Below are 26,940 nucleotides of genomic sequence, written 5' to 3'. Positions count from 1 at the left end.
TTTACTACGAATATGGTAACTGTGATCAACTAACTAACGTGGAAACCATGACCAATGCTGACCGCTGTTGTGATCTCGGAATGTATGGACGAAGACAACCGAAGGGTGTGATGTGATCCGCCAATGCTGTACTTTCCTGCGTACCTTAGTACTGGGCATTAGTTACTTGGTCCTCTACACGTCGCAGTAGTTTGTAAGCGGAATTTCGGAACTTTTGTATTAAAATATTACGTTGCTGTTTGTAAATATATATAGATTCTTACTGATGTGAATACATTAACCGTATATAATTAACTACTATATCTATTTTAAGTAAATGCATGGTGTGAGCGTTGAGTTTTACTTGATACTGTTTGTCGCATGTAAATTTAACATTTTGATACCTCAGTTTCGTTATTCGACGATCTCATGGAATTTTACACAGCTCCATAACTGCGCCGGCTAAAGAGGCACAAAACTGCTACTTCGTTTTGCCACTATTTCTTCTTTTTCCTGGCCTTTATCCCGTATCTTCACGGGGTTGACATGTTAATTTTTGGATGTGGCGATGTTAGTGGCAGATGCCTTTTGCTGTCGCTAACCCATATTTGCAAGGTGCTTGTTGCCGTCTGGGGGGTCAGAGGACAGCACTGAACAGGACACTTTCGACGTGCGTGTTTACTGGCGAAGCACTCACAGCAGTACCCTGTGGCACATCAAGGGGAGTATGATGTTCCATGCTCGTGCGCCGTTCATGATGCAGTGCAGAAACGCAAAACGGCAAAAACGCAGCCCGAGTCACGACGCCAGCTGTTGTCCTTCACTTCACGGTTATTCGTAATTATTTACGTCCTGCTTTCAGCATGCGCACAAAAAGAAACAGATTGCTCGCGTAGCGGAGGCCCGTTGAGGCGGCTAGAAACGGCGCGACGGATATCCCCGTGTTAACGTAATTGGGGGTGGGGGAGTCCACTGGGGGCCGAATCGCACAATAACGTTGGTTTCTGTGTGGGGCGGCGGTGCGGTGAGTGGACTGCTCTAGCCTGTTGTGAGGTTGTGTACCACTAAGGGCTACGGTAGTGACGAAGCCTTTTCGTCGTTTCTAGGTCCTCAGTTCCATACAATTTAATACAATACAATGACTCCTCCCTGAAGAAAAAAGTGAAAGGAGCCTGAGGAAAATAAATCTCTCCTTCCGTTGGAATCTGTATTACTAACAGAGTGTCCCAGAACCTGGAATCCTGCACCAATATTTCGCTTAATTATTGACCGAATTTAAAATGCTGTCACAATCTAACCATATAGAGGTATAACCTTATGTCAAAGGTTTAACACTATAAGACAAGTATTACAGTTAGAATCTGTGTTTTTGTCATGATGTAGCGTAAATGATGGTGAGCAAATACTTGGATTTCATTCATCCCGTATTTGAGTATGAGGGCACTAAAGCGACTTCCAACTTTGACCATAATTTCAAGCCTTTTACTTTTTCTCGCTGACGTGCTTAACGCCAAATATTTAACACAGTCACTCATTTTCAAGTAATCAGAGGTTTGAAGCTGTTTTATGCATGAGGGTTCACTTCTTTACAGAATCCTATAACCCAATGTATTTTTAGTAATGAGCAGTCGAGATTGAATCTTGCCAAAGGAGTTTGTTTCTATACCTCACCGACCCCATTTTCATCTTGCTGAGCCGTGGCAAGCCGCTGATAAAAGGAATCAACCGCGTTTTAGCGAATCCAGCTGTGCTCCTTTTTGGCTTTAGAAGCGCAGTTCTTGTTGAGACAGACTAATTATTTTGTAGCTCTGAGGTTGCGAATTACTCCTGGTACTTGCAGAATCCTGTCCATTAGTCGTCAAGGTGAAATTTCCTGGCAGACATGAAATGCGTGTCGGACCAGGGCTCGAATCTGGCGCCTTTCAGGTCAGGGCACACTCCAGTACAGAGCGAAAATTCATTCTGGAAATGATCACCTAGGCTGTAGTTAAGCCATGTCCCCGCAGTATCCTTTCTTGCGTGGGTGCTAGTCACGTTGGGTATGCAGAACTTATATGAAGTTAGGAAGACTGGGAAAAGTCAAGCTGTGAGGGCGGATCGTAAGTTATGCTTGGATAGCTCAGTCAGTAGAGCACTTGCCTGCGTTACGCAAAGATCCTGGATTCGAGTGCCGGTTCGACACACAGTTGTAGTCTGTCAGGAAGGTACAAATCAGCGCACACTGCACGGCAGAGCGAAAATTCATTCTACACTATCAATCTCTTTGACGACCTAAAATATATGTGTGGTGAATAGGTGTAGTCATCCAGTCTTAACGGTGGTAGGAACAAAAAGAACGTAGTCCTATGCTGTTTGTCCTTTGCTTTCATGTTTCTCAGCTCATTGAACTGAAGAAGGAAAATACTTTGTCAAGTTTCAGTCCCAGCTGTTCATTATTAAAAATGCACTGGGTTCCAGGATTCTGCCAAAATTACAACACAAAGAACGACTTATTTTTCCCAGGCTTCTTCCCCTTTTTTTCTTCAGAGAATCATCATCAGTGGCAAGTTTTGAGTAATACCATCATTTCTCTTGTTCTCATGTTAAAATTTGTTTCTTTTTCCAAATCACAGGCCGGCCGCGGTGGCCATGCGGTTCTAGGCGCTACAGTCCGGAACCGCGGGACTGCTACGGTCGCAGGTTCGAATCCTGCCTCGGGCATGGATGTGTGTGGTGTCCTTAGGTTAGTTAGGTTTAAGTAGTTCTAAGTTCTAGGGGACTGATGACCTAAGATGTTAAGTCCCATAGTGCTCAGAGCCATTTGAACCATTTTGAACCAACACACACCATATTTAACACAACTTCGTCTGGCTAACATGCTAACTTAGTTACTGTTGCTATAGAATCCTGAAACAGTGTAAGGCCGTTCTATACAATGGGGATCTGAGATAGGACGGGCCGATAGCTTATGAAAAAACTCATTCTCCATATAAAAATAAACATGTTATTTCTTCACTTGTGTTGTTGCAAACTCACACTAATTCCTATTTCACCAGCTGTCGATGGCCCTTAAAAAGATTACATTATTTTATTCAAAATATCAATAGTTACTCTATACCACGGCAGATAAGAAAGCTGCACGTTTTAGCCATATGGCTAGATCCTCCGATAAAAAAAAAACGAAGTACTAATTCCGGAGGGAGGAGAATATCATCTTCATTAATCACATAGGGCGTCCGCCTCCGTAGCGCAGCGGTAGCGTTACCGCCTACTGCGCAAGGAGGCCCGGGTTCGATTCCTGGCAGGGGACTGGGTGTTGTGTGTCTTTCATCATCACTGACACGCAATTCACCGAAGTGACGTCAACTAAAAAGACTTGCAATACGGCGACCGAACCCCGAAGGGGATACCCCGGCCAATAAATACCATACGATCATTTCATTTCATCACAGAAGGCAGCATTCGTCATTGAATATAGGAGAAAGAAAGTGTTAATTTAGTAATACACACATCAAAAAAAGTTTTGCATCATCCCGGTTCCCAGAACTCCTTAAGATTGACGTTGACTGTGGATATTGTATCACAGACACAGTCCTTTGATTATTGAGAGATGTCACTAAACCCAGCCAAAGGTGTAAACAATCATGCATGAGCAGCGCCTATTAGACGGAGGGGGTCCGACAGCCGATCAGTTCCAGTCATTCCACCAGGAAGGAGGTACACGGCTCGTGTTGTCTGTGGTTCAACCATGCCTAGACGGTCAATACCGCGGTTCGATCGCCTCCGCATTGTTACTTTGTGCCAGGAAGGTCTCTCAGCAAGGGAAGTGTCCAGGCGTCTGCGAGTGAATCAAAGCGACGTTGTTTGGACATGGAGTAGATACAGAGAGACAGGAACTGTCGATGACATGCCTCGCTCAGGCCACCCCAGGGCTACTACTGCAGTGGATGACCGTTAACTACGGATTATAGCTCGGAGGAACCCTGAGAGCAACGCCACCATGTTGAATAATGCTTTTCGTACAGCCACAGGACGTCGTGTTACGACTCAAACTATGCGCAATAGGCTGCATGATGCGCAACTTCACTCCTGACGTCCATGGCAAGGTCCATCTTTGCAACCACGACACCATGCAGCCCGGTACATATGAGCCCAACAACATGCCGAATGGACCGCTCAGGAATGGCATTACGTTCTCTGCACCGATGAGTGTCGCATATACCTTCAACTAGACAATCGCTGGAGACGTGTTTGGAGGCAACCCGGTCAGGCTGAACGCCTTAGACACACTGTCCGGCAAGTGCAGCAAGGTGGAGGCTCCCTGACGTTTTGGGGTGGCACTATGTGTTTATGTTGATCTCTGTTACAATTTTCTGTACAGGTTCCGGAACTCTCGGAACCGAGGTGATGCAAAACTTTTTTTGACTGTAGGAGTGTCCATGAACAGATTAATGGTGTTAATACTCTCCTAGCACAAGGAACAGAAAACTGACTAAAACGAGACCAGAACGGAAACGAAATTTTTACTGTCGATTGAAATGTATATCACAAAAATAGGCTGGACACCGGGGGTATTCATAGGCGTAAATAATAAGAAAATATTTAATGAGGTCGATAGATTCTAAATGTGAAATAATTTGGATGAAGATAAGTGTTGAAAGTGAATCAAACGTGGTAATCACGTGGTTTAATGCATCCCCTTCCTCTAGATTCGTAGTGGCGGAACATTTCAGGGGTAACTTGGGGAAGTAATATATTCCGGACATGGTCAGTCGGGTGGCGATCTGCAACGTATGGTACGCGAAGAAAACTTTAAAAGCCAAGATAGCTAAAAAAGCATTTTGTCGAATGATCGGTTTCGACAGAGCTATGCTGTCACCATCGGATCTTATGCTTTTGAATTTTTACAACAAATTATTCATCAGTGTTTCAAGCGAATGTAAACCGACGTGTAACACTTATGGATGCTGTAAAAGGTCAAAAGCATAAGATCCGATTATGACAGCAGAGCTCTGTCGAAACAAGTCAACCAATAAAACGTTTTTTTAGAGATCTTGGCTTGTGAAGTTTTCTTTAGTTATCAAATTTGTGGAAGGTCATGTGTAAATTTCCTGGTCATGATATAGTATTAGAGGAGATTTCAGCTTATCCTCACTAGACTGGGAGGCTCAAGTGATTCGGGTGGGTGGTAGGAACAAGGATTCGTGTTATATTGTTCCAAATACCTTACCGAAAATTGCCTTGAGTAGTTATTCAGAGAACCAAATAGGCAGAATAACGCCTTAAATCACCTGTTTACAAACAGGTCCTAACTATTTGATTCAGTTAACGCAGAGCTGGCAGTCAGTGGTGGTGAGACCGTTATGGCATCACTGACTACAGGTGTCAATAGGAATGTTAAAAAAGGTTGAAAGAAATTTCTTCCACAAGAAACCTGAGCATCGGCACCAAACATCCATCTCTGAGGCTGGAAATGTTGAATACAAATGGATAAAATCCAAGAATATTGTACAATACGCCATAGACAGGTATGTGTGAGGGACGTTTCAAAGATAGGCCGTGCTTCAGCAGCCGCTTTAAAAAGTTTCGCCGAAAGCAAAGAGACCTTCATCAAAGATTTCAACATATCCAATGTCTTGTTGATAGATAAAAACCGAACGAAACCAACATGAATGCAAGATGATCCATGCGTGAGATGTCCAACGAATTCGAAAATAAATAGCTCTGACTGATTTGCCAAAAAGTCGTAAGAAATTTTTATCTTACGTCAGTAAAAGGATCAAAGCGATCTATCCAGTCACACAGTGACCATACTGGAACCAAAACGAAGTGTGACAGACAGAAGGCCGAAGTGCTAATTTTTAAATGGTTCAAATGGCTCTGAGCACTATGGGACTCAACTGCTGAGGTCATTAGTCCCCTAGAACTTAGAACTAGTTAAACCTAACTAACCTAAGGACATCACAAACATCCATGCCCGAGGCAGGATTCGAACCTACGACCGTAGCGTGCTAATTTTTATTTCAAAATAGTTTTGTCAAGGAAGATCGTATTACAGTAACTCCTTTCGGTTGATGAACGAACACAATATTGAGAAGAGTGACTGCGGGATAGAAAACCAATTATTTGATTCTACATGGAGCGTGTGAAACTACTTTTTCCTCTTCTACCAGCAGTGTAACGTTAGTCGCTGCAAGAACGAAGCCGTTCAAATTATAGGAATACAGTGTAGATCATTCCCATTTTCAAGACGGATCGTCTAACAGATGAACGCAACTATCGAGCCATATCTGGAACCCGAAAACCTCTTCTGTGGGAATAAGCACGGATTCCACAAAACAAAGATCTTGTGAAACGTTGCTCACTCTGTTGGTCTACGAGACTAAGAGGGCAGTAGATATTGGCGCACAGATTGATGACATATTCCTTGAGTTACAGAAGGCGTTCGATACAGCTCCACACTGTTGCGTAATGAATAAAGTACATGTGAACGGAGCGTCAGTCCACCTAATTGAGTGGGTTAATTTCTGGTAAATAAACACAATTTGTTACTTTTAATGGCGTCAAATCTCAGGTGTGAAAAAAATTTCAGGCATACCCCGTGAGAGTGTTACAGGCCTGTTGCTGTTGAAAATATACGAGTGTTACTTTTTTTTCAGCCTCCGATCGGTCGCGGAATTAAGACCATAGAGAAAATTCGGTGAAACTTTGCTCAGCTGTGTTGTACAGTTTCTCTAGTGTGCCTATCTGTTGTGTTATGTCGCACGTTTCAGTTCTGAGCGCACAATGAGCACGTAAAGGTGCCTAGAAAATAGTGTCTTCTGCCAAATGTGAAGTCCTGCTGAGGGATTTCGCCTGATTTCATGCAGCCCACATAACATAACTGCCATGCGTTTCCTTCTCCATGACAATATTCTCGGTCGCATACTGCAGCTGCAACGAAGGTGCTCCTGCCTTTTTTTCGGTGGGAAGTGTTTGATCACCCACCATACAGCCCGGACTTTGCTCCCTCTGATTTCTATCTCTTCTCTTACTTGAACCACTGGCTGTGAAGACAGCATTTTAGCACAGACACGGAGATGCAGACCAGCATAAGGAACGGCCCGGTGTGGCCGTGCGGTTCTAAGCGCTTCAGTCTGGAACCGCGTGACCGCTACGGTCGCAGGTTCTAATCCTGCCTCGGGCATGGATGTGTGTGATGTCCTTAGGTTAGTTAGGTTTCAAAATGGTTCAAATGGCTCTGAGCACTATGCGACTTAACTTCTGAGGTCATCAGTCACCTAGAACTTACAACTAATTAAACCTAACTAACCTAAGGGCATCACAGACATCCATGCCCGAGGCAGGATTCGAACCTGCGACCGTAGCGGTCGCTCGGCTCCAGACTGTAGCGCCTAGAACCGCACGGCCAGTTAGGTTTAAGTAGTTCTAAGTTCTAGGGGACTGATGACCACAGATGTTAAGTCCCATAGTGCTCAGAGCCATTTGAACCATTTGTACCAGCATAGGGAACTGGCGCAAGTCACAGACTGCTGCCTTCTATGACGAGGGTACTGGAAAGTTAGTACCACGCTATGACGAATGCCTAAGTCAGAGGCAAGAAGAGAAGTAGCTGGAAGATATAGCTAAATGTTGTGAATGAAACATTTTTGACTTCCTCTGTGATTTCTGTTTCGCGACCAATCGGAGCTTGAAACAAAATAGTTCTCGTATATATGGATAACCTAATTGATGAAGTCTAACGCTCCATGAGGCTTTTCGCGGACGATGCTGTTGTTTATGAATACGTTGCACCGCTAGAAAACTGTCACGAAATGCAGGAAGACCTGCAGAGGATCGACGTATTGGCAGTTGACACTCAACATAAACAAATTTCATCATTCATGACAGTGAATAGACTGGACAGTGTACAAAATTGGACTGCGAAAAAATTGGGACTTTGTACGGGCGCTGATGACCGCGCAGTTGAGCGCCCCACAAACCAAACCAAACATAAAGAAGGAAAGGTCATGATTGCGGACAGTCGCTCGAAATAATCACGTCCATTAAATACATGGGAGTACGCGTACGGAATGATTTAATGTGGAACAACCTTGTAAGACTAAATTTAGAAAAAGAAGATGTCATACTGAGATCCTTTTGAAGAATGCACGGGAAGTGTAGTCCACCCACGCAGGAGGTTGCGTACAAAAACCCTCGTTCGACCTGTACTTCAATATTGCTCGTTAGAAGGGACTGTTATGTGGTTGGATTAACAGAAGAAATTGAGAAGATCGCAAGCAAAGCAGTGCGTTTCGTCAAAGATTCGTTTAATAAGCCCGAAAGTGTCGCGGAGATGCCCATCCAACTCTAGTGGCAGGCGCTACAAGAGAGACGTTGTGCATCACGGGGGGATTTACTGTTAAAATTCCGGGAGAGATCTCAGCTCGTACGGAGATTCACCAAGAATCGTTCCCACGCTCCATTCGCCGTAAGCGCGGGGAAGGGAGGGCGTTATCGGTGCACAATGCACCCTCCTGCATTTATCGTACAGTGGCTAGCGAATCATAGTTATAGATGTTTCGGATTAGATTCAGTGGTCAGAAATAATATAGCATAATAAATTGCTTTAATTTTACCTTCTATAACGCAGTCTGGAACCGCGCGACCGCTACGATCGCAGGTTCGAATCCTGCCTCGGGCATGGATGTGTGTGATGTCCTCAGGTTAGTTAGGTTTAAGTAGTTCTAAGTTCTAGGGGACTGATGACCTCCGCAGTTAAGTCCCATAGTGCTCAGGGCCATTTCAACCATGTTTTGAACCTTCTATAACAGCCACAGGTGTGCCTTATGGAAGACAGCGAATGTTGACACAACCAACGAGACGATGTGATTCATCTGAGCAGTCAGCTCGTCTCTGTTGTTCCGCCGCCTAATCACATTGTGCTTTACGCTGTGCAATCGGTCTCACATATAGATCGTCTGCTGCGCAGAAGAGTCCGTGGCGTGAGGTGGTGGGGGGGGGGGGGGGGTTGGAGAATTTTTGTTGACTTCTAGAAACGAATCTCTGTGATTCTACTGAAAATTTTAGCATCACCGAATGCTGCGAGAAACACTATGGCTTTAGCAAGCGCTACGTAAATTGAGTTTCTTTGGTTGTCTGGCTATTCACAGCATGTTATATCGATTTCTTCTCGTGGCAATGGTTTCGGCGCTGTTTTCCAGTCATGACGAATATCAAACCTTTACACCAAAATACCCAAATAGATCGCCGTTGTTATCTCTGTCGATTCCTCGTACATTCCTTATAAAGTTGCAGAAAGTGACAGTTCAACGCCCGTCACAGACTATATATAGCCCTTTGCTGCACAGCTTAATCGCATTCGTAGTTTATCATTTGTCTGTGGAGGAAGATAACTCGACATGGCATGTTGAGACTACACTCATAGCAGAGCGATTGTAGTAGTCTCTGAAGATGATATCTCTTAGAGTTTCGCCTTCCCAATAGTACAGGATGCAACAAAGCGCAACATGCAACCGTACAGTTACGAATTCTTCAGTCCGAAAGGCAAGGCTGCACAATAATGTGTCAAACTGGGGAGATAAGTGTCATCTTGGCTTAATCCTAGCCTGTAAAGTGTTGGTTCTACCGGTCAAATTGAGGGTTGTTTTGGAAGGTTACCCGTATGCATCTAGTAGAATACTGGCCCTGTGTTTCACTTCTCCCAACAAAATTAAAAAGGTGTCGCATTCAGAACATATCTGGGTCAACTTTCATTACGTCTGTCAGCATTAAGAAATGGAAGACATGAAAATAATACTTCAGTCCATTAACAAGAACACATTTTAAGTTCTGTGAGAGAAAAAAGTAGTACAGATGGCATCAAAGTTTTTAAAGTTGCCAGTTTCTCCACTCTGAGAGGGGGTGGCGTTTTTTGCAGCTTATTATTGTTGATATGTAACAGTATTTCATCAATAAATCGATTTTTTTTTCAATTTCTGACGTTTAATTTTCAGTATCAAACCAACTTTATTATTACATAAATAAATGTAGCTTCTGTGAATATTTTATATTTTCGAGCTCGTTAGATACGCTGACGATATGGATGTAATTTGAGATTCTTATTTCAAAAAGGTGGCATCCACATTCATATTAATAATATAAAAATGGTTTATTTAGCAAGGCTACTGAAGTATACATAACTTTTTGAGTATCAAAATAACCTACATTTAGGAAAGTTGTTGGTAACTATTAAACCTTAAGATATATAATAAGTGTCTGGTAATTCCTATCAAAATTATTTGGGCCATTATACATCTTCAAACTCATCGATTCACTTATATAAAAAGTGACAATTTTAGAATTTTGCCCCCTCTTAGACAAATTTCGACGGACGCCCGTGCTGCTGTGATACGAATTATCTGCTCCAAAACACTCATGTCCTCGGCAGTAATAGGGACACCGGTTGGTACCAGTGACACTATACAGAGCTTCTAAGAACTTATACCAGGAAGGAGATCGTCGGCCAGCAGTGACTCGAGCAATTTAACAATCAATGGGCCTCCACCACAGGCAGGCATTTATCAAAGGGGGCCAAATTCTAAAATTGCCATTTTAATATAACAGATTCAATGAGTTGGAAAAACAGATCGTGCCAAAGGAATTAAAAGTTCACAAGAAGTACACAAAATATGTTGTATCTCAAACAACTGATCATTATCCACTTCGCATTTTTGAGGTCGATTACTTTGATACCTAAACGATTAACATATTTTAGTAGTAACAGAGTAACAGTTGTTGTATACAGTGTTAATGTTATTATTATAATAATACATTATAATAATCACATATACTATAGTGCCATACATAATTGTGCTTTAACTTGAGTATTCATATAGTAAACAGGGTAAATAATCTACGCTGATACTTTACTATCACACACATATACCCATAGTTCATAATGTAGTTATCGGCTGCTTATTGCATATCTGTAATGCATCGCTGAGAAAAACTGGTCAGTTGAGTAGTATGGTCTACATTTTAACCACAATTCTATGGTATGCTTAAAGATATTCACGAGCAGACCACTCGCTGTCTTTAGGAGTTCGTTATAGCATTTCAGCTATAGGTACCCATGGCTGTTATGTGTTAATGTCAGACTTGAGCATGGATGCTCCAGGTTACTATCATTTCGAGTATTACTGACATGCACGTGGGTTCTAAAGTCAAATTTATTTACGTTTTCTTGATTATATAGTAAACAATTTTATATTACGTATTAGGCAGTGTCGTTACCTTGAGTAATTTAAAATGATTTTTGCAGCCTTGGCTTGGTGCTAGCCCTAATATATACTGAAGTGACAAAAGTCACGAGATAGCGATATGCACATGTACAGATGACGTTAGTGTCGCGTACAAAAAGTATAAAAGGCCAGTGCATTGGCGGAGCTGCCATTTGTGCTCAGGTCCTTCATGTGAAAAGGTTTCCCACATGATCATGCCCGCACGACGGGATTCACATAATTTGAACGCGGAATGGTAGTTACAGCTAGACGCATAGGACATTCCATTTCGGAAATCGTTATCGAATTCAATATTTCAAGGTCCACACTGTTAAGAGAGTCCCGAGAATGACTAATTTCAGGCACTACCTCTCACCGCAGACAACGCAGTGGAAGTGGACGGCGGCCGTCACTTAACGACCATGGGCAGCGGCGTTTGCGTTTAGTTGTCAGTGTTAACAGACAAGCAACAATGCGTGAAATAACCCAAGAAATCAATGTGGGACGTACGACGAACGTCTCAGTTACGATAGTGTGGCGAAATTTGGCATTACTGGGCTATGGCAGCAGACGTCCGACGTGATTGTCTTTGCTAATAGCACGACGTCGCCTGCAGCGCCTCTCCTGGGCTAGTGACCGTAGCGTTTGGACCCTAGACGACTGTAAAGCCGCGACCTAGTCAGATGAGTCCCGATTTCATTTGGTAAGAGGTAAAGGTAGGGTTCGACTGTGACACAGGCCCCATGAAGCCATGGACCCAGGTTGTCAACAAGGCACTGTGCAAGTTAGTGGTGGTCCCGTAATGGTGTGTGCTGCGTTTACATGGAATGGACTGGGTCCTCTGGTCCAACTGAACCCATCATTGACTGGAAATGATTATGTTCGACTATTTGGAGACCATTTGCAGCGATTCATGTTTCCAAACAATGGTGGAATTTTTATGGATGACAGTGCGCCGTGTCAGAATGCTCTGGACAGTTCGAGCGAATGATTTGGCCACCCAGGTCACCTGACATGAATCCCATTGAACCTCTATGTGGCATAATCGTGAAGTCAGATCGTGCACAAAATCCTGCACCGGCAAAACTTTCACAGTTATGGGCGTCTATAGAGGCAGCATGGTTCAGTATTTCTGCAAGGGACTTCCAATGGCTTGTTGAGTCCACGCCACGTCGAGTTGCTGCACTACGCCGGGAAAGAGGAAGCCCGACACGATATTAGGAGGCATTCCATGACTTTTGTCACACCACTGTATATCTAATTGCTTTCTTCTGCCACATGAAGACGGTACTTGAACCCACTGAGCCATCCCAAAGTTGTGCTCAATACTGCAGTTGTGACTGAAAGGAAGAAAAGTATGCTGAAATTCATGAATAACATTTCTCAGCTTGTGCAGTAGGAAGAGAGTACGAGCAAGTTTGCAACATAGGTAATTTGTGTATACATTCCACGGAAGTTTTTGATCTACATGCAGTCCCAGCAATTTGGCATAGTTTCTTTCTTGTTTGAATGTCTTCAGGGTGAAGTAAATTTCTTCAATTTTAATTTTTTTTTTATAGACAGAAGATTGGCCCTGCACAGAGTCACTGCTCATATTCGTTACTACTTTGTTGTAATCTTAGACAAGACCCGATGTTAAATACAAAATTAAATTTTTAATATGAATGTGAATGCCACCCTATGATTCCGAATTATATCCTCATGCAGTTATAAGAGTCGAGGGACATGAAAGGGAAGCAGCGGTTGGGAAGGGAGTGAGACGGGGTTGTAGCCTCTCCCCAATGCTATTCAATCTGTATATTGAGCATGCAGTAAAGGAAACGAAAGAAAAGTTCGGAGTAGGTATTAAAATCCATGGAGAAGAAATAAAAACTTTGAGGTTCGCCGATGACATTGTGATTCTGTCAGAGACAGCAAAGGACTTGGAAGAGCAGTTGAACGGAATAGACAGTGTCTTGAAAGGAGGGTATTAGATGAACATCAACAAAAGCAAAATGAGGATAATGGAATGTAGTCGAATTAAGTCGGGTGATGCCGCGGAAATTAGATTAGGAAATGAGACACTTAAAGTAGTAAAGGAGTTTTGCTATTTGGGGAGCAAAATAACTGACGATGGTCGAAGTAAAGAGGATATAAAATGTAGACTGGCAATGGCAAGGAAAGCGTTTCTGAAAAAGAGAGATTTGTTAACCTCGAGTATTGATTTAAGTGTCAGGAAGTCGTTTCTGAAAGTACTTGTATGGAGTGTAGTCATGTATGGAAGTGAAACATGGACGATAAATAGTTTAGACAAGAAGAGAATAGAAGCTTTCGAAATGTGGTGCTACAGAAGAATGCTGAAGATTAGATGGATAGATCACATAACTAATGAGGAGGTATTGAATAGAATTGGGTTCAAATGGTTCAAATGGCTCTGAGCACTATGCGACTTAACTTCTGAGGTCATCAGTCGCCTAGAACTTAGAACTAATTAAACGTAACTAACCTAAGGACATCACACACATCCATGCCCGAGGCAGGATTCGAACCTGCGACCGTAGCGGTCGCTCGGATCCAGACTGTAGCGCCTAGAACCGCTCGGCCAACCCGGCCGGCAATAGAATTGGGGAGAAGAGGAGTTTGTGGCACAAGTTGACTAGAAGAAGGGATCGGTTGGTAGGACATGTTCTGAGGCATCAAGGGATCAACAATTTAGTACTGGAGGGCAGCATGGAGGGTAAAAATCGTAGAGGGAGACCACGAGATGAATACACTAAGCAGATCCAGAAGGATGTAGGCTGCAGCAGGTACTGGGAGATGAAGAAGCTTGCACAGGATAGAGTAGCTTGGAGAGCTGCATCAAACCAGTCTCAGGACTGAAGACCACAACAACAACAAATGATTAAATTCACAATATCCAACGAGTTATGAAGTAAAGCTAGAAAATATCCGCAAAAGAAATGTATTTAATATTCTCGATCTCGCAGCCATGCCAAGTAGTTAAATATCTACGAGCCTTTGGACGAGTGCTGCTCCTCCTCAGGCACAGCCAAGTAGTCAGTCACCACTGGCAGGAAGTTCGACACTGGCGGTATTTTATAGTCGACGCCGCAGCATGTTAGGTTGAAACGGAAAATTAAAAATATGAGGTAGAAAATAGGACATCTGAAAAAATACTGTTGTATATCGACAAAAATGACCCACTAAAATGCCATATTAATGCTCATCAAAGTGAAGAAACGGGGAATGACTAAAAAAAACGCTTATTTAACTTTGAGACTTTATTTCGTTGCAAAACTTCATATCTGATCCTGTTAATAGATTGATATGAATTACACTACTGGCCATTAAAATTGCTACACTACGAAGATGACGTGCTACAGACGCGAAATTTAACCGACGGGAAGAAGATGCTGTTATATCCAAATGATTAGCTTTTCAGAGCATTCACACAAAGTTGGCGACGATGACGACACCTACAACGTGCTGACATTAGGAACGTTTCCAACCGATTTCTCATACACAAACAGCAGTTGACCGGCGTTGCCTGGTAAAACGTTGTTGTGATGCCTCGTGTAAGGAGGAGAAATGCGTACCATCACGTTTCCGACTTTGATAAAGGTCGGATTGTAGCCTATCGTGATTGCGGTTTATCGTATCGCGACATTGCTGCTCGCGTTGGTCGAGATCCAATGACTGTTAGCAGAATATGGAATCGGTGGGTTCAGGAGGGTAATACGGAACGCCGTGCTGGATCCCAACGGCCTCGTATCACTAGGAGTCGAGATGACAGGCATCTTATCCGCATGGCTGTAACGGATAGTGCAGCAATGTCTGGATCCCTGAGTCAACGATGGGGACGTTCCAAGACAACAACCGTCTGCACGAACAGTTCGACGACGTTTGCAGCAGCATGAACTATCACTCGGAGACCATGGCTGCGGTTAGCCTTGACGGTGCATCACAGACAGGAGCGCCTGCGATGGAGTACTCAACGACGAACCTGGGTGCACGAATGGCAAAACGTCTTTTTTTCGGATGAATCCAGCTTCTGCTTACAGCATCATGATGGTCGCATCCGTGTTTGGCGACATCGCGGTGAACGCACATTGGAAGCGTGTATTCGTCATCGCCATACTGGCGTACCACCCAGCGTGATGGTATGGTATGCCATTGGTTACACGTCTCGGTCACCTCTTGTTCGCATTGACGGCGCTTTGAACAGTGGACGTTACATTTCAGATGTGTTACTAGCCGTGACTCTACCCTTCATTCGATCCCTGCGAAACACTACATTTCAGCAGGATAATGCACGACCGCATGTTGCAGATCCTGTACGGGCCTTTCTGGATACAGAAAATGTTCGACTGCTGCCCTGGCCAGCACATTCTCCAGATCTCTCGCCAATTGAAAACGTCTGGTCAATGGTGGCCGAGCAACTGGCTCTTCACAATACGCCAGTCATTTCTCTCGATGAGCTGTGATGTCGTGTTGAAGCTATATGGACAGCTGTACCTGTACACACCATCCGAACTCTGTTTGACTCAATGCTCAGGCGTATCATGGCCGTTATTACGGCCAGAAGTGGTTGTTCTGTGCACTGATTTCTCAGGATCTATGTACCCAAATTGCGTGGAAATGTAATCACATGTCAGTTCTAGTATTAATAATATATTTGTCCAATGAACACCCGTTTATCATCTGCATTTCTTCTTGGTGTAGCAATTTTAATGGCCAGTAGTGTATTTATTCTGAGTATGAGAAACACCTAAATTTTTGATGTAATTTTTCGAAGGAAAAAGTTCGTCTTATAATCCGTAAAATACAGCAGTACTTGAAAAATTGAACCTATGCACAATGGCGAACTGAAAACATGTAGCTGGTTCATGAAGCTCTGTCGAACATCTGAGTGGAGAATATTGTCAAACCGTCAATACTTGACCTCACACGTTCAGTATGTATTGAGAATACTGATAATATTTTGTGTGCTATCAATATTCCTCGTCAATATTTCTAGTATAGGAATTACAGCAATACGCACCCTCAGTAACAATACTGGCCGTTTGACAATCTTATTGAACGAATAAAGGGCTCCTTTATGTGCGATCGATTATGTCAATATAGCACGGCTAAAAGACAAAGAACTTACAATTTAAGCAGTTACTGGGAGGAGCAGTATTGTTTTGTCGTATTCGGAGGAAAATCCGAGTGCTTATTATGAAACGGTAGTGTATCTGTTCACAAGAAAAGTAATGTAGAACATCATTTTTTCGACAAATCACATGAACTTTACTGTTCTGTTAATTCTGAATTACGAAAACGTGAAGTTATAGACTTAAAATCCAAATTAGCTCAGCTCAGCAAAATAGTAACGTGACAACAGCTTCTTACAAAATCTGTTGTGTTTCAGTGAAAAGGGGGGAAAAAATTCAGTGACGGGGAAGTAGTTACAGAAGCAATGATCAGTACCCTGGAATTAAAGGACATCTGTTGTCTCAACTAATTGTTGCTAGATTCTTGAACAGATTTTTAACTATTTAGAATCTTAATTATATCAGGATCTGCGATACTGTGAATATTTTTCGCTTCGGTTTGATGAAAGCAGTGATATCTCCGATATTGGAGAGTTGTCTTTATTTATTAGAATGGTCTTTCATGATTTTACGGATAAGGAGGAGTTTGAAAAACTTACTTGTGGAGAAGACATATTTAATGCAATCCTGAAATCAACAGGTAGCAACGTTCCACGCTCTTATCTTGTTGCTACAACAACAACTGTAGCGCCTGATTTATTTCCAGTCTTAGTAGGGGAAAACTGGGGAACGATTCTGCATTCTCCTGTACGAGATAAGAGATCTTCTGAAACTATTTTCTGCGCAGTATTGTCAAGAAGTTGATGAGATATCACGGCTCCTAGATTTAGGTTTCTTGACAGATACACCTCAAAATTAAATTAAATAAGCCTCCAATTGCAAGGGAAAAATCGCAGCATTTCAGCCATGACAAGTACAGTAAATGCTTTCCAGAGGAGGAAACTAAAATTATAGACTGTGCATTTAAAAAGAAACTATCACACTTTCCAGCTTGAATTACATCACAGAAACCGTAAATGTCGTAAATGTTGACGAATGCGATAATCTATCTTTTGCCAAGCATCTTGAAATCCCAGTCAAAGTATTTAGTAACACGTTTAGCCAGTTTTCAACACTTGAACCAGTGATTATGTTTACCAACAATCCATTCGTTTCAGTTGACATTACTGAACGGGGAGGCAGGATATGTGAGATTTTCGGAAATTACACTCTTGAAGAACTGTAAACGGAAGTTTTAAATATTCAAGAAGACATATCTTAGAAATCATATTTCGCAACTTCAAGCAATTTCTCGACTCTGGTGAACAGGAATAAATGTCCCATGGCCATTAGTGTTTGCTGTAAAGACTTGTTCTTGTTTTGTCTCTACATACTGTATCTTTGCGAAGTGACATTTTCATCTGCGAACATTATCAAGAATAAATACTGATCTTGTCTGACAGGTTCACATGCAGATGACGCATTGATAATGGCTTGTTCCAGATTTTTCTGAACTTAAGAGAACATGCAGTGCCAAATTTCACATTAATTGTGTAAGTCGTAAATCGAAGCAATTTTAATTATAGTTCTTTCTAGTTGTTATTGTAGTACTAAAATAGTGATCGTGATGGCGGCGGCCACATCACATTATGCATGAGTTAAATGTGCTCGAGCACATATTAAAGTTGGACAGCTATGCCGCGTAGCAACGCTGGTAAAGGTAGGAACTTCAGACATACAGTACTCGCAAAAATATGGGGCGAATTTGATCCTAAAGGTAATTGTAGAAGGCTCCCTCATGATTATATGTGCATGCATGTAAAAAATATACATATATAAAATCAGATGGATCCTATAAAAGGAAAAACTTTGTGGCCCTATGTGTAAGTTAAAATTTACTCCAAGTTCCTATCTTCATTCATATAGAAGATATAGCCTTGTAAAATCAGATGACTCTTGAAACACCATGCATATTCGCACATCCCGATACCTGTTTATACAGCCGACAACGAAATCATTTTATCAGCACACAGAATAGTGAACACCAAAAACATGCTTTAAAAGACGCCACGTGAAATTACTACTATATTTTCTGGTTGTATACGTCACCATAATAACTTCCAGTAGACGAGTAAAAACAAATTTTCTACCGACACACCAAGTGCAGGCCAGTTAACACAAATTTTATTTCTTTTAAGATTCTTTTTTGTTAACTATTAGTGGAGTCTACTTCTTAAGTCAAACAAAATAATGTGTTTAAGAAAGGCGACTGAACAAACAGTATTATTATTTTCAAAAAGCTGTTTGTTTTTAGTTTAATCTTTCCAGCCCACTGTGAAGAGTTTAAAAGAGGTCATAGGAAACGACCGTTTAGAATTTCAAGTCAAGTCATCTAGGACAAAAGCTGAAAGAACATTTTAGTCATACAATAATGAGTAGAAAGATGACTGGAAAGCCTGAAGAAAGGTAAGAAACTCATAATGCAGTTTACGGTACCAGTATCGAAGGATAGTTTGCTTGATGAGAAAGACTGCAAGGATGATCTTTTCAAGCCCTAAGGTCAAACTCTGATACATAACCCAAAGATATCATGGGTGACAAACTGATCACGACAGGCTGATGGTTCCCTTAACGACGACAGTGAGAAATTATGACGAAAGATGAAACCTAAGGGAATATTTTTCCCTAAAAGCCCAGATATGGGCTATAAGCAGATAACGAATAACTTTACATTTTGCAAAACCCATCAGAAAGACGGGCGATCCTCACTGCTGCCGTCTGTTGGAGTTACTTATGAAAATGAAGTTTTCACTTTCTTCGATTCCTACGGGAAACACCTATAGCAGCTCATCTGAGACCAGACATTGTGGTAACAGAGAACATTTTAATTAACTAGATACATATAGGGCATACAATAATGCAGATAGTACATGGAATTGAATATATTTTTATATGTTTACTACTGTAACATGAATAAGGTTCGTCTAAATCCGTTTATGTGAAGTTATGAGAAATCGAGTATTTTCAATCTGAAACCTCCGCCACACGATGCTATTCTCTCATTGGTCCATCACGTTCCTACCGTTGCCGCCCGTGCTATACTTGAATCCCGAGAGTCTCGTTCTTACAATCACCCAATCCGTCAGACGCGCTAGTCTGTTATCTTACGGCAGCTTCAGTTGCAATTGCGAAACTTGAGATTTAGAGCGTAATGAAATTAATTTACGGAAGTATAAGGAAATTCTGTGTTACTTCTGTACAGTTGTGAGAAAGAACCTTTTCCACCATAGTTCTGATCACTACATTTCGGTAGAAGTTGAAATCTTCATGTGGATTGCAGTTACTGCCAACGTATGCTTATCTAACAGTACCGTAATTCTGCAAGTACCGCAAAACCTAATTCATGCCATCTTGCTTTTTTAGATTAAAGAATCGTATATTAATAAATTCTAAATTACCGTACTTTAAATGCATTAACTATACAAGGCGGTTAAAAACAATCTGAAAAGCTAGTAAGGGTGTTGCAGGGTAGGTTGTGTCGAGAACTAACTGTTAAGAAAAAAATTCGATACTTTGCGCCGTGCTCGAGTTACTTGGCATTGAAGTTAGCCGATCATGTCGCTGCGCGAGCCAATTCATTCAGCCCGCCAGATGCATCTAGATTCTAGAGTTATTTGGGCTCATAGCGTAGACCTCAGCCTTTGGCTCGGGTTCTGTCCTTACTACCGTGCCACATCCATTTTTTGTATCGCTCTCTTGTTCGATTTTAGGAAACCAAACGAAGTACACGTTTGGGCAGCCCTGGCGGGCCGCTGGAAGCGACTATCTGCGGGTGGGAGAGGGGCAAAAGGGTGTACTTACCCCCTGCTAGAATCTGCGTACAGGCTTTCAATTCATTACAGATTTCTCAAAAAATCACTCTATATCTCAGATCTTTACGGTTGACACGTTGTACACGGGAAAGTATGGTGATTTCTAAGTGTGGCGTCGGTTTCTGCGCTGTTGTGCAGTCAAGACGGGTCACAGTCTTACAGAGCAGCACCGAAAGGGCGCACTTAATATTTTCTCTGTCGGCTCCTTGTACAGCCCTTTTGGAGCTGCAGGAAAGGACCTGTGCAACGCAGTGACTCGCGGATTCCCAGCACATAATATGGCAGCAGTATACGTGACCGTCATCCGTCCCCGATTCCCACAACGAGACCCGCTCTCCTTCCTGTACAAGGGAATCACAACAACAGTTTACCGTTTGTCTGTGGATAAAGAAGATGGCTATCTGATTCTACATACAGTTTTATATGTCAGAAAAATTTTAGTAGACTCTGAAGGACGTGGTGATGTTATGCTCTATGTTTGTTCACCTGTGCTTTATCGATGGATTCGAATTTACCAGTCGCAAAACGAAAATACCCTTTTCTGTGCTAGAAGAGAGGAACACAATATGTGAATTTTAAAGGTCGAAACACCACACTCTATGGGGTGCAACATAGCGTCAATACTGCCATGAACTCTACACTCCTATTGCTACAGATGCACAATAATGCAATAAACTGAGCAGCTGAGGACTGCACTGGTTCAGTTTTAGGGTATTAAAAGTCAATTCTTCTGGCAAATTTGATGCTGCTTTTGGAAGATTTTCCACAGTCGTCTATTCGTATTATTCTTAGTTACAATTTATGTAGCGCCCCAAACACGCTCTGTTCAGCTGTAGTCATGTGAGTCCACACTGCAAAATAGATTCCATGAAAGTACACTACTGGCCATTAAAATTGCTACACCAAGAAGAAATGCAGATGATACACGGGTATTCATTGGACAAATATATTGTACTAGAACTGACACATGTGATTACATTTTCACGCAATTTAGGTGCATAGATCCTGAGAAATCAATGCACAGAACAACCCCTTCTGGCCGTAATAACGGCCTTGATACGCCTTGGCATTGAGTCAAACGGAGCTTGGATGGCGTGTACAGGTACAGCTGCCCATGCAGCTTCAACACGATACCACAGTTCATCAAGAGTAGTGATTGTCGTATTGTGACGAGCCAGTAGCTCGGCCACCATTGACCAGACGTTTTCAATTGGCGAGAGATCTGGAGAATGTGCTGGCCAGGGCAGCAGTCGAACATTTTCTGTATCCAGAAAGGCCTGTACAGGACCTGCAACATGCGGTCGTGCATTATCCTGCTGAAATGTAGGGTTTTGCAAGGATCGAATGAAGGGTAGAGCCACGGGTCGTAACACCTGAAATGTAACGTCCACTGTTCAAAATGCCCTCAGTGCGAACAAGAGGTGACCGAGACGTGTAACCAATGGCACCCCATACCATCACGCCGGGTGATACGCCAGTATGGCGATGACGAATACACGCTTCCAATGTGCGTTCACCGCGATGTCGCCAAACACGGATGCGACCATCATGATGCTGTAAACAGAAGCTGGATTCATCCGAAAAAAAGACGTTTTGCCATTCGTGCACCCAGGTTCGTCGTTGAGTACTCCATCGCAGGCGCTCCTGTATGTGATGCACCGTCAAGGCTAACCGCAGCCATGGTCTCCGAGTGATAGTTCATGCTGCTGCAAACGTCGTCGAACTGTTCGTGCAGACGGTTGTTGTCTTGGAACGTCCCCATCTGTTGACTCAGGGATCCAGACATTGCTGCACTATCCGTTACAGCCATGCGGATAAGATGCCTGTCATCTTGACTGCTAGTGGTACGATGCCGTTGGGATCCAGCACGGCGTTCCGTTTTACTCTCCTGAACCCACCGATTCCATATTCTGCTAACAGTCATTGGATCTCGATGAACGCGAGCAGCAATGTCGCGATACGATAAACCGCAATCACGATAGGCTACAATCCGACCTTTATCAAAGTCGGAAACGTGATGGTACGCATTTCTCCTCCTTACACGAGGCATCACAACAACGTTTCACCAGGCAACGCCGGTCAACTGCTGTTTGTGTATGAGAAATCGGTTGGAAACGTTCCTAATGTCAGCACGTTGTAGGTGTCGTCACCGTCGCCAACTTTGTGTGAATGCTCTGAAAAGCTAATCATTTGGATATAACAGCATCTTCTTCCCGTCGGTTAAATTTCGCGTCTGTAGCACGTCATCTTCGTAGTGTAGCAATTTTAATGGCCAGTAGTGTAATTCATATCAGTCTATTAACATGATCAGATACGAAGTTTTGCAACGAAATAAAGTCTCAAAGTTAAATAAGCGTTTTTTTTAGTCATTCCCTGTTTCTCCACTTTGATGAGCATTAATATGGCATTTTAGTGGGTCATTTTTGTCGATATACAACAGTATTTTTTCAGATGTCCTATTTTCTACCTGATATTTTTAATTTTCCGTTTCATAGCCAAATAGCGAATATGGACGAAACTCTTCTGACATTTGATGTGCAGAGTAACAGAACTGTTGCCATGAAAGGTGCTGAGACTGTAACTATAAAAACAAATGGACACGAAAAAATGCACTACCTCGTTTTCCTTTCATGTTGTGCTGACGGTACTGAACTTAATCCAGTGATGGTTTTCAAGCACAAAACAGTCCCAAAACATTCTGAAGTAGGTCTACCTCCATTTAAGTTCACATACATGGCAAGGGTTGGATGGACGAGGCTGGAATGAAATTATGGATTAACGGAGTTTGGGAGAGAAGGAAAGGTGCTATATTGAAAACGAGTTCTCTTCTTGTACTAGATCAGTTTCGTAGTCATTTGAAAAATTCTGTGAAGGAGAAATTGAGACTGGGAAATACAGAGCTTACTGTTATTCTGGGAATACGTACTTTACAATTGCCACATCTTGATGTCTCGATAAATAAGCCATTTAAAGTGTATAAGAGAGAGGAATGGGACAAATGGGTGATGGATGAAACCCAACACGAATTCGCGCCGTAGGGAACTTTAAAACGACCTACAAGTGTGTCAGTGGATAAAACACTCGTGGTCTAGAGTGAGAGACAACATTATTCTTAAATCTTTCAAGAAGTGCGGCGTATGTAACGCTCTCCATGAGAATGAAGATCATCTTATATATGAAGTGGACAACGATGACGACGAAGAGGAAGAAGAAGAGAAGGTTTAGATGACGATTATCAGTTTTTTTAAAGGTCTGTTCGATTTTATAAACAAAGATTTTTTTAGCACGTCTTTGCAATCCAATAGGAAAAATGGTAAAAATGTTATTTAAAAATAGGGTAAAAATTAAGGTGCGTGTCATTGTTCATAGCGTTTTACAGTCCGTAAAATACGGTAATCTTGTAACACAAAGCAATTTTAGTAGATCTATACAAAGGTAATCATTCTATATACCACTTTAGGATGGTCACCGCTATTAATCTGAAAATATGATAGGCCTACGGTGAATTACATACCAGTTTGAAAAAACCCTTCCATTTCGAAAAATACGTCATATGTCCGCAATAACATGTAAGAAGTGTGCAAAATGCATGTTAATTTCGCCAAATTATCAAAAAAACGTGAAAAAATGACTTAATTGCCTGACATATCTTACCAGGCAGATATAATTGCTTCACAGGTTTCCATACAGTTTTACTAATTGTGTTTGTAGATATTACAGAACAAAACTTTAAGCTTTCGAATTATCTGCCTGTCGTTAGAAATCTCGAAGTTATTCCTAATCTCTCGTGGACTGCACTTGATTCCTCATTAACGTGGTACTGTATTCTCTATTTCATTACCTGTCGAGATTAGTAATTTATCATACGATGCGGGACTGATTTTAGTCAATAAATTAACATTAGACAATTCGCTCCTCATTTTCAGTCATTTTCCTCTTTTTCTGTAGCTTATAAAATTGCGGCGCACACTTTCTTTTGCGTATCTTAAACGTGTAAAATTACATTACCAACGAACAATAATAGTGATGGTGTCTGGGTTGCTAAAGTATATTGAACATTTGACAAACTAGTATTGTCAATAAATATCAAACGTGTGCAAGCCCCTGAAGACACGTGCCGTTAACTGAACCTACATTCACAAACCCTCTGGTTATACTGGACACCGCGAAAACATTGCACACAAAGAAACTACCGGTACAAACAACCATATTCGAAGAGATCGAACTTACTGTCTGCGGCAAAGCTTGATTGGGATTAAAGTGACTCTGTCTCCAATTTCCAACAACTGATGTCTAATATTTATTCAGGGAAATAATGAGAACAGTTTTGTTCTGAAATTTAATTCAATATTATAAATCATTGTAACAGAAATTTTCTTTTGGTGGGCGCAGGGGAACATATAATGCGCACAATAGATCCCGGGACGCCACTTGGGCAGGAAATGTGTTTATAAGAAGTAAAAACAACAGTGTCAATTCAGTATTTCAGGTTTGCTTTGAAGTATCAAGATATTTTTATAGATCTGGCATTTTTCAACTTAAATTACTGTTACCAGAAGCTCTCTTCACATTCAATGCAATTAAAGGATAATCACACGCCTGAGAGGTTATAAGAAGGTGGAAAGACAACTGAAATACCAACTAGACAGCACACAGGTAATAAAACTATTAATTTGGTACAAAATAAACCAAGCAGGTGAAGCAGCAACCGCTTGAAACAAAAGTATTAAGTGGTACAAAGATAACGTGATTGGTAAAAAGTTAGGGCCTACCCTGATTGAATGCAGCTGAAAAAAACTGCAAATTACACTACCAGATCATTTGCTGAAAGTTCGCTGCATTCTGCAGTGGGATAATTAGGAACGAAGTGCAGTTTGGGATTGGATAAGAATGGAAAAGGAAGTCGACTGTGACGTCGTTAGAACAGTTATGTTAATGTGATTCAGGCAAACTACAGAACACAAAATCTACATCGCTGGATGGGGATTTTAACCTATTCTTCTGGTTGTCCTGTTAATGTGATTCAGGCAAACTACAGAACACAGAATCTGGATGGCTGGATAGGGATTTTAATCTATTCTTCTGGTATCACCTTTCTCGGTAACAGTTCGATATTACAATCCATTGGGCATCAAGGTGGAGGAGCCAATGTTCACACATTACTTTAGAATATTCCCTTTCAGTTCTTTTTATCGGGAATGGTTGAAGTGCTGGCCAGGAATGCCACCAGTTCACTAATGGATGCTTGTGTGGTGTTGTTTGATCCATAAGCATCTGGTTCAAATTTGTTTTCTGAGAAATATTTTCATTATTAGTATTTAGCCAACAAGGGAAGACAGTTTTGCAATCAAAGTTCTTATCACAAATCTGCGCCAATATAGTGGGTAAAATTCCAGTCCTCTGTAGTGTGATGGGGTGACAGCATACGACATTATTAATGGTTTACCACTATTATTTTGACCTCCATGGTGTTATTTGAGAGGAGTAGACTATGTGGGAGCCTGTGTTTCCCTCCTATACTCAACTTCAACAGTGCAAACACCACTACGTTGTGCAAGTGTTTATCACAAGTGCATTGTACACAATGCTCAGCCCTTCAGATATAACTTAGACCAAAAGGTCAACATTTAGCAGTTATTGTATAGGGCAAATTGCTCCTTCATATATCCCTTCAAATCACATCACCTCATACTCCTAGCATAATTCCTTAGGCATAGGTTCAGGTGTACAGGATACAAACAGAGCTAAAACCATGAGCAAGCTGCTGAAAGATTCTATCTCGATGGTAGATAACATGTAGATGTATGTTCAATTAGAGAAACCTGCAACATTCCATGTAATATGTGGGCAAGCATTATTCTATTTGAATACAGCTCCAGAAATAGAATGGAAGAAGGCTACAACAGAACTAAGTTGTGCATATCCTATTCTTACACAGTTACCACTGAGTACAGGTATTGGAGCATGTATGTATGTCAGGGTTATTGTGCGGTTCGGCCCCCAGTGGATCCCCCCGGGAACGTCTCATACCAGACAGGTACGACCCCAAATGTTTATGTGGTAGAGTAAGGATGGTGTACGCGTACATAGAAATGGTGTTTGAGCAGCAGTCACCGACACAGTGTAACTGAGGTGGAGTAAGGGGAACCAGCCCACATCCGCTGAGGTAGAAGGAAAACTGCCTTAAAAACCATCCACAGGCTGGGCAGCAGACTGGACCGTGACACTAATCCTCTGGCCTTCCCATTCAGCAGGGCATTAGACCGCACGGCTATCTGGGTGGGTTATTGGAGCATAATAATTACATATACACGTATTTTCCACAGCCAGTTACTATGAGGATTCCACTGCAACTAAATGTTGATTTTTTCAGTGCAGTCTTACATATTTTTGATTAGTCCTGTTGCTATTTTAGCAGGCTGCATGTATTGTTTAAACATTAATTACAATTGTGTAATAAGAAACTACATTTTAGCTGTTGCCATTTTTAACCTTTTAATCCATTAGATATTACACAATTAATGTCTCATATTATCATTTAATTAATTTATTCATTTATATTATAAGATCTTGACATTTACCAGTTACCATTAAATTTGTTTGGTGTTAGTAAAATCTTTGTTTTGTGTTGTTATTTTTGTTGTTGTTCTTGTTGTGGTTGTCTTCGGTCCAAAGACTGGTTTGATGCAGCTCTCTATGCTACTCCATCCTGTTCAAGCCTCTTGATCTCTTCATAACTACTGCAGCATGCATGTACTTGAACCTGCTTACTGCAACCAAGCCTTGGTGTCCTTTTAC

At 41.8% G+C, this 26,940-nt stretch overlaps 1 protein-coding gene across 29 annotated transcripts in view; it reads left to right on the top strand.

Annotated features, from left to right (window-relative positions):
- LOC126248677 (twitchin) overlaps nucleotides 1-26,940 on the top strand; it is a 523,948-nt gene that overhangs the window by 57,917 nt on the left and 439,091 nt on the right. The gene's annotated exons all lie outside the window — the stretch shown is intronic.

This window comes from Schistocerca nitens, chromosome 3 (genome assembly GCF_023898315.1).
Source record: "Schistocerca nitens isolate TAMUIC-IGC-003100 chromosome 3, iqSchNite1.1, whole genome shotgun sequence".
Lineage (NCBI taxonomy): Eukaryota > Metazoa > Arthropoda > Insecta > Orthoptera > Acrididae > Schistocerca > Schistocerca nitens.
Note: the sequence above shows the minus strand (reverse complement) of the source record. Positions and strands in the feature narration are given on the sequence as shown.